We start from the raw sequence: 15,856 nt of genomic DNA on the forward strand, positions 1-15,856 counted from the left end.
CTTTCTTTGGAGGCTGCTATGGAAAAGCATGACCAAGAAATGAACCCTTGCATGTACTTGACATCAGAGTCCACCTGGTGAACTGTTTGGCATTGTGTCTCTTGGCATCCTGATAAAGCCAAATATATATACAAGAAGAATATATTCCCCTTTGTGATGAAGGGGAATTTTCATTGTTATGAACAACTGGCATAACTAAAATTGTAGTATTCTAACAATGCTTTCATGAAAAACATCAGGTTAACAAATGACTGATACACAGTACATCTAATGATTGGGGTATTGACTGTAGCACTAGAGATCACACTCCTTTCTCACACTGAATAATGCCTTAGATCTCAAATTAGAAGAACATAGCAAAATATGCTCCAGTTTTCTCTATTCTGATAAATATTTAGACTAGTATTTACTGTAGTTATGGTACCTAGCTCTAACTTTTAAGATCTAAGTTTAAGATCTAAGATCTAGACCCCTGACTGAAAGTCAGCAGGTTCTTATGTTTTGTTTTGAACTGGGTCTTTACTCAGCAAAGAACACTGGTGACTTCCATGGTAAAGTACCAATTTTTCTTCCTCCAAAATCCTGTGGCAAAGTTCTTCCACGTGGCTATTAATCAGCTTTCATGCATCTCTGAGAGTAACAGGGCCTGAAGATAATTTATCCCTTTATGAAGTCAGGAGGCAAAGAGACAGAAAAAGCTTATTTTGTTACTAATACTGAATAGGGGCAAATAGATATCCAGAAAACCAATGTGTACTGGTGCCAGAAGACATCAATATTATCTGCAGCCTGTTCAATTCTGCACCTTCTGTTGTGGGATCCATCTCACTACATCATCTCTCTCAGAAATCCCCTTTCATACAACACTCAAACATTGGCACATAGTATTTCTGGGTAGCTTTTCCTCAGAAGATTAAAAAGCAAGAGAGGGAGACACAGAAAGTTTGCACCTAACATGATTGAATGATTTGGAAGGTTGACAGAATTATCACTTAGTAATTCCAAACATCTGAAGACATTTAGAAAAACCCTAACCATAAGTTGCAAAAGCCAATATCTACCCAGGAGGCAGTAATAAAGGTTTGATCACAAATGTGCTCATTGTGTCCCTGTACTGGGCCTGGCTGAGATGGATTTTTTCCCCATAGCCCTCCAAGTGCTCTGCTTTGTGCTGGTGGCTGGGAAGGTGTTGCTAATGCAGCAGTGTTTTGGTTACTGCTGAGCAGTGCTCCCAGCATCCAGGATGTGTCTCCAACTTTTTCTCCCCCACCAATATGCTATGGGTGGGCCAGGTCCTGGGAGGGAACATAACCAGGACAGCCGATCCAAACTGACCAAAGGGATATTCCATACCACGTGACACCTCAGATAAAAAAGCTGAAAGGAGGAGGGGGAAGCATTTGTTATGATATTTGTTTTTCAGGACTGAAGCCCCACTTCCTGGGAAGTGACTGAACATCATCTGCTGATAAATAGAAGATAAATCTTTTGTTTTTGTTTGTGTCATGCACAGCCTTTGCTTTATCAAGTTGCCTTTATCTCAACACACATGGAGTTTTGCCCTCTTTTTTTCTGCACCTACATCCTGCTGAGGAGGACAGTGATAGAGCAATTGGGAGGCACCATGCAGCAGGCCAGGGTCAACCCACCACAGTCCCCTTCACTTTTAAAGGTTACAAAGAGCTATGGCTTTCTCTACACATCGAGGGCTGTGGTCACATCAGCAAATAGTGCAATACCACACCAACAGATCTGCAAAGAGGAACACCTGGTGCTGAGGACCTAACTCCACCCTCCCATACATTTCTGTGCTTTACTCTGAACTAAGTATAGTCAGACCCAATGGAATAAATACCTGATAAGTGTCTTCCAGAGGTACACCTTGCAATTAGTTTCATTCAAGAGGAATCCAATTTGGGTGTCCAGTTACTGCTATGCAATACAAACTCAAGCAATTTGGTTGAAGGAGGGACACTTGTAGCAGCAGCTTCCATAGCACCTTCTCATTGAAAACAAATTGATAAGACAAATCAACCTCACATGTGAGATCTGCAGATCAGATTTGTCTGGAACCTTTGTGGAAACCAGAAGTGCTGAGCACAGAAAACCTTTGAAAACATCTCATTTTTACATGCCTGTATGGAAGCTGCATTCTTAAATATCTATTCAACCTTAGTGCTGAGGCTTTGAATTCAGCAAAGCATGTAAGTGTGTCATTAAAGATAAGTGTGCACTTAGGTATTTTGCTGAAGAGGGAAATCAGTGGATAATTTATCTTGCAGTTCTGTAGTAACTGCAAGATAATAAGGCATAAAAAATCTTTCTCTGAAAATATGCTATTTCTGGGACACTCAAGGTAAAAATGCAAGTATATTTTGACAAATTTACTGTAGAGATTAACCTCCCTTATGAAGGTTGTTTGATATGTCAATGCTTAACCATTTCTTACATTAGGGAATCTAAGAGTGGATCAGGGCCTTGAAAATTTCAATTTCCTTCCAAGTGTTGTCATTCACCTGTTGGGTAACCTTAAATAAATAAGAATTCACCTTTCTCTGTCACAGCTTCCTCACCTGTAAAATGGGGATCACGATCATGCACAAAATTTTTGGAGGGCTCCATAAGGCTTAGGTTACTCTTTTTAATGCTATATGAGATCCACCTGTTCTCTACTTCCATACAACTGGTTTTAGTCAAAAAACTCCAACAAAAACCAACACCCCCCTTGCTATTTTCCTTGCCTGTATTCCCCTGAAAGCATAGTCTGTGGGGATCTGTCTGTAACAAACATGCAAGTCTAACTCAGCAGGAGGCCTGAGAGCAGTGAGGTGGGCACCATAAAAGCCAGCACACACAGCTTTAAGTGCATACCAAGGGCTGTTTTGCACACAACCAAAGGAAGAATGAAATCTTTATAATCCTTAATACCTACTTCCTTACTAATGAGAATGATAGCACTGGCTGCCACAGAGCTGCTGCTTCAATGACAGTGTGTCAGAGTGCACGTGTGGATCTGGGCCTGTATACACTCTCTGGGAGTACATGGTGTTTGAGGCTTACAATTTCTCAGACAATATTTAGACTCATTATTAGGCTTATTTTGTTGGTAAATCAAATCATATATCATTGGAGTACAAATGATTCCAGGTAGATATTAATCACAAGCATAAGACAGCCGTCCAGACTCCCTCTTCTATTCTACAGCCTGAAGAGAGGAAAGTGAAAAGTTATGTTCCATCTGTACACCTTTATTACAACACAATTACCATATCTGGAACATTTGGTTATTTGTAACTTCCAGATTTTGTTATGCTATTGATCTGGAAAAGGCTCACATAAAACTAAAGTTAACTCTGAGGTTAAATTTAAAGTAAAGAACAGGATTACTGATGATGGCAAACTCTATCTGTATGCACAGGCTTTGATCAGCAAATCAACAATCTCCTATTTGTTCAGTGTATGTTTCCCACTAAACTGCTCAAATTTAATCTCTTACAGATTTAAATAACCAATGTGGAAAGAATTCTGTGGCTGCAGGTTGGATTTGACCCTCATGTACACAATAATACACTAGTTGTTAAGAAAGAAAACTTACAAAAAAATCTCCAGACAAATGCTCCAAGAAACGAAATAAGAAGTAAATCATACTTCTACTCAGATATTTTGGATTGTGGGTAAACAAAAATCTAGTTTAGAAATGTTTTCTGGTTGCTGGTTAGAATACTTTGCTGCTCTATACACTAATCTTGAATAGCAAAAAAATGGAGCAAATACACTTCCATGTCACAAATATGAAGACTTGAGTTTTTCCTAGTGAACTTGCCTGAAAAACTCCACTGAATCCAGTAGAGCAGTTCTTCCTACTGGGAAAAACTTTATCTGAGTTTTTCTATGCTTGGATACAGGGTAAGAAAGATTTATTACCCTTATCTAGTCCTCAGAATAACCCTCAAGGAACCCATATTACGCGCAATGTGAGCTTTCAAAAAAGTGCATGGGTGCCAATGGAAAAATGATCCCAAAGGCAGAAGACTCTGAAGCAGAGCAAAACATGGAGAAGCAGCTGTGCCCTAAGAGATATGGGGTCACTGCAGCCCTGCAGAATCACAGAACCCTTGGGGTTAGAAGGGACCTGTGAAGATCGCGGAGTCCAACCCCCCGGCCAGGTATGGTCACCTAGAGCAGGTGACCCAGGAACATGGCCAGGTGGGTTTGGAATGTCTCCAGAGAGGGACACTCCACGAGCTCCCTGAGCAGCCTGTTTGGTGCCCTGCCGTTCTCAACGTGAAGAAGTTATTCCTCCTGTTGAGGTGAAACTTTTGTGGTTTAGTTTAAGGCCATTGCTCCTCGTCCTGTCGCTGGGCACGACCGCAAAGAGTCTCGCACCGATCCTCTTGGCACCCGCCCTTGAGATATTTATATTCATTAATGAGATCCCCTCTCCGTCTTCTCTAGACTAAGACAACGCCCATCAGGAGTGCTGTACTACAAGGGGATCCTCTCGGGGCCAGGAAATGGGGTAAATTCCCTCCCAAGGGCCAATGCCCGCTTCTGCCAGCATCGCCATGGATGCTGCGTGGCGAGGCTCTGACCAGCAGGCTCTCTCTGTGTCCGAGACACGCACCGCGGCTCCCAGAGGAGCCGAGCGGGGCTGCCGGGGACTGAGGGCTCTGCAGCGGCCAGAGGCGCCGGGCCCCGCGCTGGCCGCGGGCTGCACACGGAGCGGGGGAACCCCGGCCCGGCGCCGCGGCCGCGATCCAACGGGGCGGAGCGGCGGCGTCACCGGGCGGGGCCGGGGATCCCCGCGCGGCCGCGTCACGGGCCCCGCCCGCGGGAGCGACCGGGCCCGGCCGTGCTGGCGCTGCCATCGCCCCCCGCTGCCGCGGCCCCGGGGCGGCCCTCCCCCGGCCGGGGCGGGCCCGGCGCGGGGAGCTCCGGGCAGCCCCCGCCCCGCAGCCCTCGGCTCCCGGCCCTCCCGCGGGCAGCCGCCCTCCCTCCCTCCTTCCCTGCCCTCCCTCCCCGCGCTGCGCGGCGCCCGGGCGGCTCGGCAGCGCTGGCCGAGGCGGGCCGTCAGCCCCACGCCCGCCGCCTCGCCTGCCTCCCCTCAGGGCCAGCCCTCCCTCCGCTGCCGGCGCGTCCCCGCCCGGCCCTGGATGCAAAGGCGAGGGGAGGGAAGCCGGATCGGGCTCTGAGCAGGTCTCGCCTTCCCCGCTGCGATCAGCGGAGCGGCTGCCCAGCCTGTGCTCGATTTTGTTCTAATTTCAGAGGGTTTATGAGGCGGTAGGGTTTTTTTTGGCTTTTTGAGGTGGGGATTTTTCCCCCCAGATCCTGAAGCTCAGCAATGTCTTAAACGGATTACACGGAGGAGGGGTTGAAGCTGAAAACTTCATTCATCCTCACGGCGGTTCTATTCATTGCTGAAATAGGTGTAGCGTAGGAGCCGGTAAGATCCTCCCCCAGCCCCACTCGTATTTTGGGGATCTATTCCAGCTTTCCTCCCTGGAATAGTGGGGATGGGAGGAGGGGGTCTTCTGCTCTTGAGCTGACAGAAGCATAATCATAAATCACCTACCTTGTTTGTCCTTCTGTCCTTTGGTCATAGAGGGGCTCCAGCCAACTGTGTGGTCTCACGTACCGTTGCTCCCGCTGAATAGTTTCCAAGTTTGAGGTAAAAGAACAAATCGCACTTTTCAGGGACTTAGTAAGACGCTCAGAAATAAAAAAATAATTAAAAATGAAAATAATAAAAAAAAATCGTGTAAGGCTATTCAGTCCTACTCATTTTCTCCCACGTGTTTTCACAATTATCGTGCATTTGTCTTTCTCTGCTTCAGTTTCTAGCTCAAAAGTTGTGGGATTTTCCCCCAAATAATAGTAATAATTATAATAATAATAATTAAAAAAAAGTTAGAAATAATAAATTAGGAGTTAGTTTCTCGTGGTCGAAGCTGAAGATCTTATTTCAAACCCGGCTAGCCAGGAGCCTGGAGAAGTTGCAAGGCAGTGTCTGAAAGTTTGAGAGATCAGCATCAGATAAAGTCTCTTTGGTGATACCTTGCTACTGCCCGAGTAACTGTTTCAATGAGGTTTCTCAGCAGCAGCAGCAGCAAACGGGTAATATTTTCCAGACGTCTTTTTCTTTCCTGCTGCTGCTTTTCTGCCTCTTCCACGTTATGGGGTCTTTTAACAAGGGAGACTTGACTTAATAGGCGGAGGATGGGAAGAAGGAGGGAACTCCTGTAAGGAGGAAAAAAAAAAAAAACCCAACCCTCCCAATTGCCATGATCTCAGCCAAGGACCAGTTCAGCGCCAGGAATTTAATTAGCCAAGTTGCAAATTTTTTCAGAGAAATACAATACACATATGTTGCCACCAACTGGTTTCCTCTTCGTGCCCCGCAGTTGGGGGATCCCCCCACCTTCCCCCCTCCCTGCATCCTTGGGCTTGGGGTGTGGGATTCGTCTCTCCCACAGCCACTATTCGGCTGGGACAGTTTTTACTCCTGCTGGTTTTTATTAATAAAGGAATTGCGTCTATGAATGGATGAACTTCACAGCTTTATATCCTGCTTTACCCGTTCACTCTCGGGAAGATTTGTTGTAGTAAATACCCAAGGAAGCTCCCACTGATATTCATACCCATGCCTCTTGTGTTAAAACAAGCTGGGAAACGTGTTAGGCCATTTAAAAATTGTAAAATTGTGCTGTGGGCTTTGTTTTGGTGTTTTGGATTGGTATATTTTTGGTGTGGGGGTGATTTTTTTGGTCTTGTTTCGTGATAAGTCAGAAGTGTTAATTCTGTCGAAGGTTCCCGGTTAGCCAGGGGCACCAGCAGCTCGCAGCACGCCCCATTGCCGCTTGCCGGCCGCTCTCCCTCGCTCCCTGCGGCTCCGCTCTGCTCTCAGGGCGGCTTTCCCGCTTTCCGCCGCCCTTCCCGGGCAGTGCCCCGGGCGCGGCGCTGGGTGGCGCTGTTGGACGGCGGAGCGGCGGGGCCGTGCCCCGGCCGGGACCCGCGGCGGCGGCGGCGGCGGCGGCTTCCCCTGCCCCCGCGCTGAGTGCTCAGGGACCGCAGAGCTCGCCGCGCTGGGGCGTCCAGCCCACGAAGGGAACCGTACCCAGACACCGTTGGGAAATCCGGAGATGACTCTTGGCCGAGTTATCGCCCCTCGTTACCTTCTGGTGTGGGAGAACTCCGGAGCGCTCTGGGGGCTTCTCGTGTGCTGTAAATGGTGTAAAGCCGGTGGTTTCCTCGGCTGGAGATTTTTTGAGTACCTACTTCGGAGAAGTGTTACATTTACAGGTGTGTTCAGTCACTGCCACGGGGGAGTGGCTTTAGGATGTGCATTGAAGCCGAGCTCCCTGAACCATCACTGTCTCAAATAACAAATCTGATGCTAGTTTAAGCCAGAGTTTTGTGGGCAGTTTTAACCTGGCATTGCCAGGGAAAGCAACTCTTTCACCCTCCTCCTCACTGTCCCTTTTTTTTATGTCAGGAGAACTGTCCTAGGTTAGAAGTTTGTTTGGGGAGAGGGAGCAGTAATAAAGTAAGAAATAATTTGGGCTGGATGAAGACAAAACAACTGCTTTGGCAACAATCTGGCTTTTGGTGGTTTACAGTGTCCTTTAAAGTACAGCACGACTTAACAAGCATAGACTCTATCGGGGCTTTCAGGTATTCCTTCCTCTCAGACCTTCCTCCCATGGCAGCTCCATTCCCATACAGTAACCGCCTCCAAATCTGTGTCACAAACCCTTCAGATACAGAGCCCTGCACACCTCTGTCATCAGGCAAGGGACATATGGCACTGTCTGCTGCAAACAGGGGCAGAGGGCAGAAAGGTGTCAAGAGGGCTACTTGATCCCCTCTCCACAGGAGCCACCCTGATAGCCAAGGATCCGGTGTAAGCCAGGCTTATAACACTATCACAGAATCACAGAATGTTCAGGGTTGGAATGGACCTTAAAGATCATCCAGTCCCAGCCTGCCCTACCATGGGCAGGGACACCTACCATGAGACCAGGTTGCTCAGAGCCCCATCCAGCCTGGCTCTGAACACTGGCAGGGTTGTGGCATCCACAATCTCCAGTGCCTCAAAGTGAAAAATTTCTTCCTAATATGTAACCTAAATTTCCCCTCTTTCAATTTGTACCCATTGCTCCCTGTCCTATCACTGCAGTTCCCAATGAATGATGAATGTCATTTAGGCAAGAGCTACATCAGCAAGCTTTGCTACTGGTGTACACATAACCAAGTCCTTGATGTCTGTGTGAGTCCTAAGGTGTGATTACCTGGCATCAGACTTTCTCTGGCACTGTCAGAGGTGAGAGAGGATTAGCACAGGTGTCCCTAGTCCATCCATCCATGGCTACTCTCAACACTGTGCCTTGGGGAACTGGTGTTGCCTGCCTCGTTTGTGTTCCTTGGGCACTTGGTGGCCTTGTCATGATTCAGGGATATGGATGTCCTGAACAGGGGACTTCATGTCTAAGATAATTTCTGAAATGAGGTTTCAGGGGGAGGATGGGTTTGTATGGTTTGGTTAATAACTAAATGTTGCAGATTGATTTTTTCAAGTGAACGTGACTCTGTTATAAATGAAATATCTTTTTTGTTTGCTTATTTGCTTGGGGGTTTTTGGGTTTTGGGAGTTTTTTTTTTTTTTCTTTTGGTTTGGTTTTGTTTTTGTGGATTTTGTTGGGTTTTTTTATATTTCACTTTTTAATAGTTAGAATGCACATTACTCTGGAAGTACACAGTATCCCACTGGCTTAATCCCATGCTCCTTAGGTTTGAACAGGGATCAAGAGACAGCAGTTGAGGCACAAATCTTGGTGCAGCAATAAGCAGCACTTAAATCACACCAAAACTTTGATTTAGAAAATGACATAATGGGAATGGTGAGTCTGTCATGTCTATATCTGTTTCCTTCTCAGCCATAGCTCATGTTGTGTGTCAGGGCAAGTGGGATAACGTAGGTCGGGAAGTTAGCTTTGCCTACCGGGAAGGAATTAAAAGTAGGAGGATATGATTAATGCCAATCCACACAGTGCTATAGAAACCAGATGTAGATGTGTTTCATTAGAAGTATATCACATCTATATATATATATGTTATGTTATGTCTACATGGTTACCATTATCAAACAATCCTGGCTCCTAATTGTGATTTACACTCACAAGCAGTGAGGAGAAGGGAGTTCTTGGCTGTCACTGTCCACAGGCATAGACTGTCACCAACCATAAAGAATAATAATAATGAACTAACCTGACTTAATCGTCTAATGAGGCAATGGGTTTGTTAGAGAGAGGTCAGACAAAATATGTTTTGGGGGAGATTAACACAGACCATGGTTGAATAAATTGGTTACTGCAGAGTAAATTAGTGGATGAATTGATGGCATGTAAGCCACTCTTCAGGAGCTATTGAGTACTCACTTTTACCCTGAGGGAATGGCTCCATGTGCATTTTTCCTCTCTCTTTTTTCCTTTAAATATGTGAATACTCACCCCCAGCACACACACGTGCTTGGGCCAGCAGAGTTTGCAGTGCATCTCTCACCCCTGCAGTGACCTGTGCTGCAGGCAGCTGCAGAGCTCGATGGCCATTTCCTACGTGCCTGTGTGAGCTGGCCTCGGAGGGAACGGGGCTGCTCGGCAGTGGGAACGAGCAGGCAGCGCTGGCAGCCAGCAGGACTGGCCTCAGCAGCCCCTTCAAGAGTTGCCAGGAACACAGGACAGGTGAGGTCCCCCAGCAGTGGCTGCTGAGGGCTGAGCCCACTGGGCTGAAGGCTCTTATCTTGCATTGTCTCTAAGGTAAGGATTTACACACACCCTTTTACTGCAGATCAGCTATTGTGTAGGGCTTATCAAAAAGAAAAGCTAGAAGCAGACTCTTTGCAATGCATAGTTGTCTTCAAGTAAGAAAATTAGAGAAAATAAGGATCTTTGTCATGTAACAATGAAAAGCTAAAACTGGAAGGTAGATGTATTCATGCTAGACAGAAGGCACATTTTACAGCAATCTTTCTTTAAAGTTATCTGAACAATGAAGGGGAGTGGTGGATTCCTGTGTTTTAAAATCCTCTGGATGCTTTTTTGGAAGCTACATTTTAGTTCAGTGAAAATTATTGGGCCCACTACAAGAATAACTGAATGGATTTCCATAACAGGCAGTTCAGACAAAGTGATCTAGCAGTTCCTTCCACCTCTAAACTCCATGCAGCTATCAACAACCAGACTGACACGTCAGGTGTGTTCCACACCTCTTTTCACATGTAGCAAATTCTGCTGGAAGTGAGAGAGTTACAGAAAGCCACCTCCCACATGGGTGTAAGTGAAAGCAGAATCATGCCCTAAATTATCATTTTATGGTAACTGAGAGTCCACTTGCAGATTTTAATATAAATATCATGGGCACTTTAAGGCTTATGAAGACTGGGTGTAGACAGACCAAACATTCTGTGGTTGTTTTCACCATATATAGAGCCATTTTAGAGGCTTTCAGTGTTCTGGGAATTTAATTCCAGGGTTATTTATATGCAAAGATTTACAGGGTCCAGCAAAAACCATTAGTCTTTAAAATTAAATAGCTCTTGCAAAATTGAAACTTTCCAACAATTTCTTTTTAATATAACAGGGAAAACCATGACTTGAAGCAAGTTAGAAGTTAATAGCAGGCAGGTTCAGACTAGAAACAAGTCATGCACATTTGGATGTGTCCAGAACTCTTGGCTAGAATGGACTGTGACTGTTAGCAAAAATGCCTGTCAGGATGGTTTGAAGTAATGGGTTTTAATGTGCAACCAGCATGGAGCAGAAGGAAAAGCAGGTCAGTTAGAGGTTTCTTTTGTGAAGTCTAATTTAAGAGAAATGACTTAATCACATGCCTATAGTCTAACGTGACAGTAGTGAGAGTCTAATTTAGAGTGTCTCAATGTTAAAGTAGAAACATTATATTCTGCAGGATGCACAGATAACACCACATGAAACAAAGGGCACATGCAGATAAAGGCAGATCTATACACAATGGCTCTGCTGGTGAATTGGACTGACCAGAGCCAGGCAGCTCTAGCTTGGCACATGTTCATCCACACAATTTCACTGCTGCCAAGCTCCTGGCAGGGCTGACCCTGACCAGTCTGGAGACTCTGACTATCCCTGAAGGGGACCAGGTCTCCCCTGGAAGAATGGCTGGGCTCTCATCTCCAGTGAGCTTCTCACAGGATGGGGAAATACTCCTCTACATTCCCAGACACCTTCAGATGGAGAAACTGGAATGAGTTTAACACATGCCAGCATAGTGGTTTTTAGAAGCCTCCATGACTGGTTGGAGGCAGTTGCCTTTTTGAATCTCCCTTCTTCCTGGGCAGAGCACTGGAGTGGTGCAGCCAGTCACAGCCTGCTGGCAGCTTTGCCCTGGTCTCTGACAGCCTGGTGGGTGCAGGTGTCCTCCCAGCAGTGATGCCAACAGAGGCAGTGCAATTCCCATCCACCACATGGGAACAAAGACACAGGGACCTCTAAAGGGCGTGGGTTTTATCATGACAACAACAATAATAAAATTTAAATATAACTGACATTAAATACAAATTTTAATTGACTTTAAATTTCCTTTGGAAAGAAATTTTCATTAACTCAAATAAAAAAAGAGTGAGTGAGGCTTTCCTAAAGTGTGTGAGATTTAGGCAGGGAGGTAGGACACCCCTTTTGTTCATTTTTAGGCTGCTCTTTTATCTGTTGCTGGTGCTTACCAAACAGTTCAATCAAAGTTGCCACTTAACCTAAATAATTACATGGTCTCTTGGTTACTTCCCACAAACACATATTGCAGATCAGTGTTAGGAAGGTGAATATGACTAAATTGATAGGCCCACCCTACCATCACCAGCTCCAAGAGAGATGGGTCACATCCTGCAGGCATCAGAGTACAACTGCCCCAGGAGACCTCAAGGAATGCAGCTGCACTCACAAGTTAGAGGCCCATTTTTTGTCCATGTTATATGAGAATTCACCAGAAATCAGAGGACATATCTCTTATTCCTTTTCCTGGAAATCCCTCATCAGAGCATCAACTCTCAGTTAATGACACATTTTTCTTCAAAAGTAGCTAATAATCAAGAGTGAAACCAACACTTGTGTGGTGCTGTGCACCTCCAAGCTGGCTGAGCAGCATGGCTGTGTGGAAATTTGGCTGTGACATACAGTTTACCAAGGACCTCAAGATGGGACCCAGCAATTTTATGACAACACTAGCAATCAATTCCTGCCCCAGGAATCCGGATTTTTTTCCAGTCCAAATTCTTTTTTGCCTGGCATATACACTTGGGCTTTAGGAAGCGTGCAGGTTCTATTTTGTGGAATTCTCTGTCCTTCATGGATTTTCTTGGCATGTGGTCTGGGTTGAATATTGGCTTGCAGAATCCAACAGCTGAGCTGTTTGGGTTATTACATGGTCAGGCAGTCAGTAGCTGAAGATTTTTGCTCCATGTTACCCAAACATCAAGAATGTGTGAAAATGTCTGGCAGTGCTGCTTTGTGGAGCAGGAAATGAACCTGAAAAGAGCAGGGCTGCTTACAAATAACAAGTATCAGAGAGTACTAATGATCTCCAGCAGCTTCCACACAAAGCAGGTGAGATCTCGTCACAGACAAACACTTTTCTTGCTTTCCACTACAATTTGATTTGCACAGGCAACAGCCCTTTGACAAAGCTACTTTTGAATATATGTGCTGATAACAAAGCAAACATGAGAGCAGTGACAGTCTGCAGACCCTGCTGATTCCTGGCTCTTCTGATCTTTCACTGAAAATGTTTTCTCTTCTGATTATGAGGGCAGATTTCAAAGATACAGCCTTATGCCTGTTGTCAGACTGAAGCCTTGATGATGAGGTCTTTCCCTGACCAAAGCCACAGGACTAGGTGACACATCAGAGCTACCAGTGAATTGACAGAGACCTATCTGGGAGTATTAATGTGCCCTGATGTAGAGTTCAGCTTTTCCTGCTGCTGCTTGCTGTGCTCTGAAGTGACATCAGCTCTCTGGCCTTTGTGGGGTGAAGTCTTTCTGCTGCTGGGAAGTGGAATTGTCCAGGAAGATACCAGGGTGGAAGCAAAGCAATGCCATGAGAAGACGTGAACTTCCATGAGCATCTGTCAGGGAGAACTGTGACCCTTGCTACCCACTGTCCCCAGTGCAGCCTGCAGGCAGCCACTGTGCCTCTGACCCCCAGGCAGGGAACAGCCCCCCGGCAGGAGGGGAGTGGTGTAGGGACTGAATGGTTTTTCCAAGATCTTTCTAGAAAGTCTGCACCTTCCTGAAGTAATTAAGAGTTGTTGTGCTATGATGTGGACTGACTCATAAAGGAGTTGAGAGGCTAAAGAGACATCCTCCCATTGCATCTTCCTGTGCTCTAGTGAGTGGATTTTCCTCACTGTGGCTGGAGGACACACAGTGATCTGGCTATTAAGGTGACTCTGGTGCTCCTGTCGTGTGCCTCTTTCTAGATGTTAAACACAGCTTACACTACTGATTTTGTTACACAATGGATTGTGCAGGCAAACACACAATTTAGCATAATAAATAATCATTTAGGTTGGAAAAGATCTCTAAGCTCAACTGTTAACCCAGCACTGCCAAGTCCACCATTAAATCATTATTTAAACAGTCATTTTGCAAACCCTCATATTCTGTGACCAGTGGTAAAAGATGCCATTGTCTATCAGCTATCTGTCTGAAACTCTGGGTCCTTCTGGACTTGATACTTAAAAAGTCTCTTGTGTGAAAGTACCTTCTGGAGAGGCCCATGTCCTCCCATAACATTTAATGTCACCTGCAGAGGTTTTAGCTTTCTGAGATCAAGAAATATTTTTGTTGTCATTGTTTGGTTGTTTTGTTTTGTTTGTTTTGTTTTTCTTCTTTTAATATGCTCATCTGACAGCAGGTCAGACTGTCCCAAGCCAGGGAGGATGAGCTTAAGGCTCTAGTCTGGTTATGAGAACACAAACCTTAACATGACCCTTCAGAACCAGTGGATAGACTCTAATTAATTTCATTTACTAGAATAAACACAGACATGATAACATATTAGGCATATGATTGCTGGGAATTATGTTACAGCAGCTTAAGATCTTGCAACTTATCACTTGACCCTATCAAACACATTTATTCAGGCCATGCTAATCTATTTTTGTGCAAATGCCTTAGCAATTTTGGTGTGTGGTTTTTTTGGTTTTTTTTTGCAATGGGTTTGAGCTTATCATATTCTGTGACTCAGATGAGTATGCACCATAAATTCCAGCATGCACAATCCTACATGATTGAAGCAAACAGATACAGCAGACACGAGCCCCTTTAACATAGATGCAGTAAGGTCTCAGTCCCTCTGCTAGTCCTGCAAGAGTCACCAAGCCTTAACAGGCTCATTTCTCTCACTCTCTGCTCTCTAATCCACAGTACTGATGGATTTGTTCTGCATATTGCAAGAAATATTTAAGTATATCCATGACTTCAAGACTAAAAAGGTATAGATGTATAAAGAAGGACAGATAAAATCTCTTCACAAAAATTTCTGGATTTTGTAGGTTGCTCAGTTTTTCAGGTTACTGTCCTGCTGATTGCCTTTCATTAAAACACCCTGGCAGCAAAGTGCCACTAAAAAGATCTTTGCCACTTCCTATGAAGCTACCATTGAATGGGCAGTTACATTGGAAAATGAGAGCACAGCATGATCCCTTGATGGGCTCACCTAGGGATATTCTCAAAGGATTTTCCTTCTCACATTTTCTGAAGATTAGTATTAACTTATATCAATGATTATTAACGATGAACTCAATGAACACACTTTTGAAAGAAAAGCACAAGATGTGTAGCTACAGCAATGGCACAGGGCACAGATTTCACACCATTGGTCTGCAGATGGTGGGTGAGCCTGTACTGCTGGGGAGCAGCGTCTTGATTTGATTTCTGCACCAGCAGCAGCATAAATCTCCAACTGCTGTCTGAGACCCCAAGTCCATTCACTCTAGCAGACCCATTTCATTGCCTGGCTTTTGGCCAAATCTGTCATGGGGAAGAATCATGTTGTAATGCAATAGCATCCTGACTCTGCAGGATGCTGTTTGATCTTGCCTGTATAGATGGGGCTATGTCCTTGCTATGACAGCATTATGGCAATGTGCTGCAGCCCTTTGAAGATCAGGGATTTTCTTCATTGTTGTAAGTTGTACTCCTTGCTGGAAGGAGACTCATCCAGGGTGGAGACAGAGAAATCTTGGGGAAAGCAGAACTAAATTAGGGAACACCTTCTCATAAATCTCTGTCCTCTAAAGAACAAGAGAAAATTTTGCCAATGCCCTTTGCATTCTGGTCCAACGTTGGTGACAGCTAACAGACACTTCTTCCCCACTTCCCTTCCAGACACATCTGCTGGGTCCTTTGAACCTACAGCCTGCCTCCTCCTAGTGCTCTGGATCAGCAGCTGGTGGCTTGCCCCTAGATTCACCCTCAGGTGTCCCCAGCTGATGCTGATGGATGTACCAAGGCTTTCTCTCTCCTGGTACCTAGCACAGCAGGAATTTGTATCTATCCTTTAGCTACAATTCCTCATAACAAAGGAAAAGATGGGGATATTAATAGTTTCTTCTATTCAATAAATGTGGATGAAAGTATTGAGGTGGTTTGTGAAGGCAGGTGAAATCCAGTCATTGAAGAGACCTGTAACATTTTTACTGCTTCCTCTGAACTACAAAGCCATTTCCATGGGATTCAAGCTCAAGTCCAGGCCTCAGCTAGGGATACTTTCATAGCATCTGTGCACCAACACTCACAGTCTGCAAAAACAGGGTACCCACCGCCTCA

This window comes from Melospiza georgiana, chromosome 1 (genome assembly GCF_028018845.1).
Source record: "Melospiza georgiana isolate bMelGeo1 chromosome 1, bMelGeo1.pri, whole genome shotgun sequence".
Taxonomy (NCBI): domain Eukaryota; kingdom Metazoa; phylum Chordata; class Aves; order Passeriformes; family Passerellidae; genus Melospiza; species Melospiza georgiana.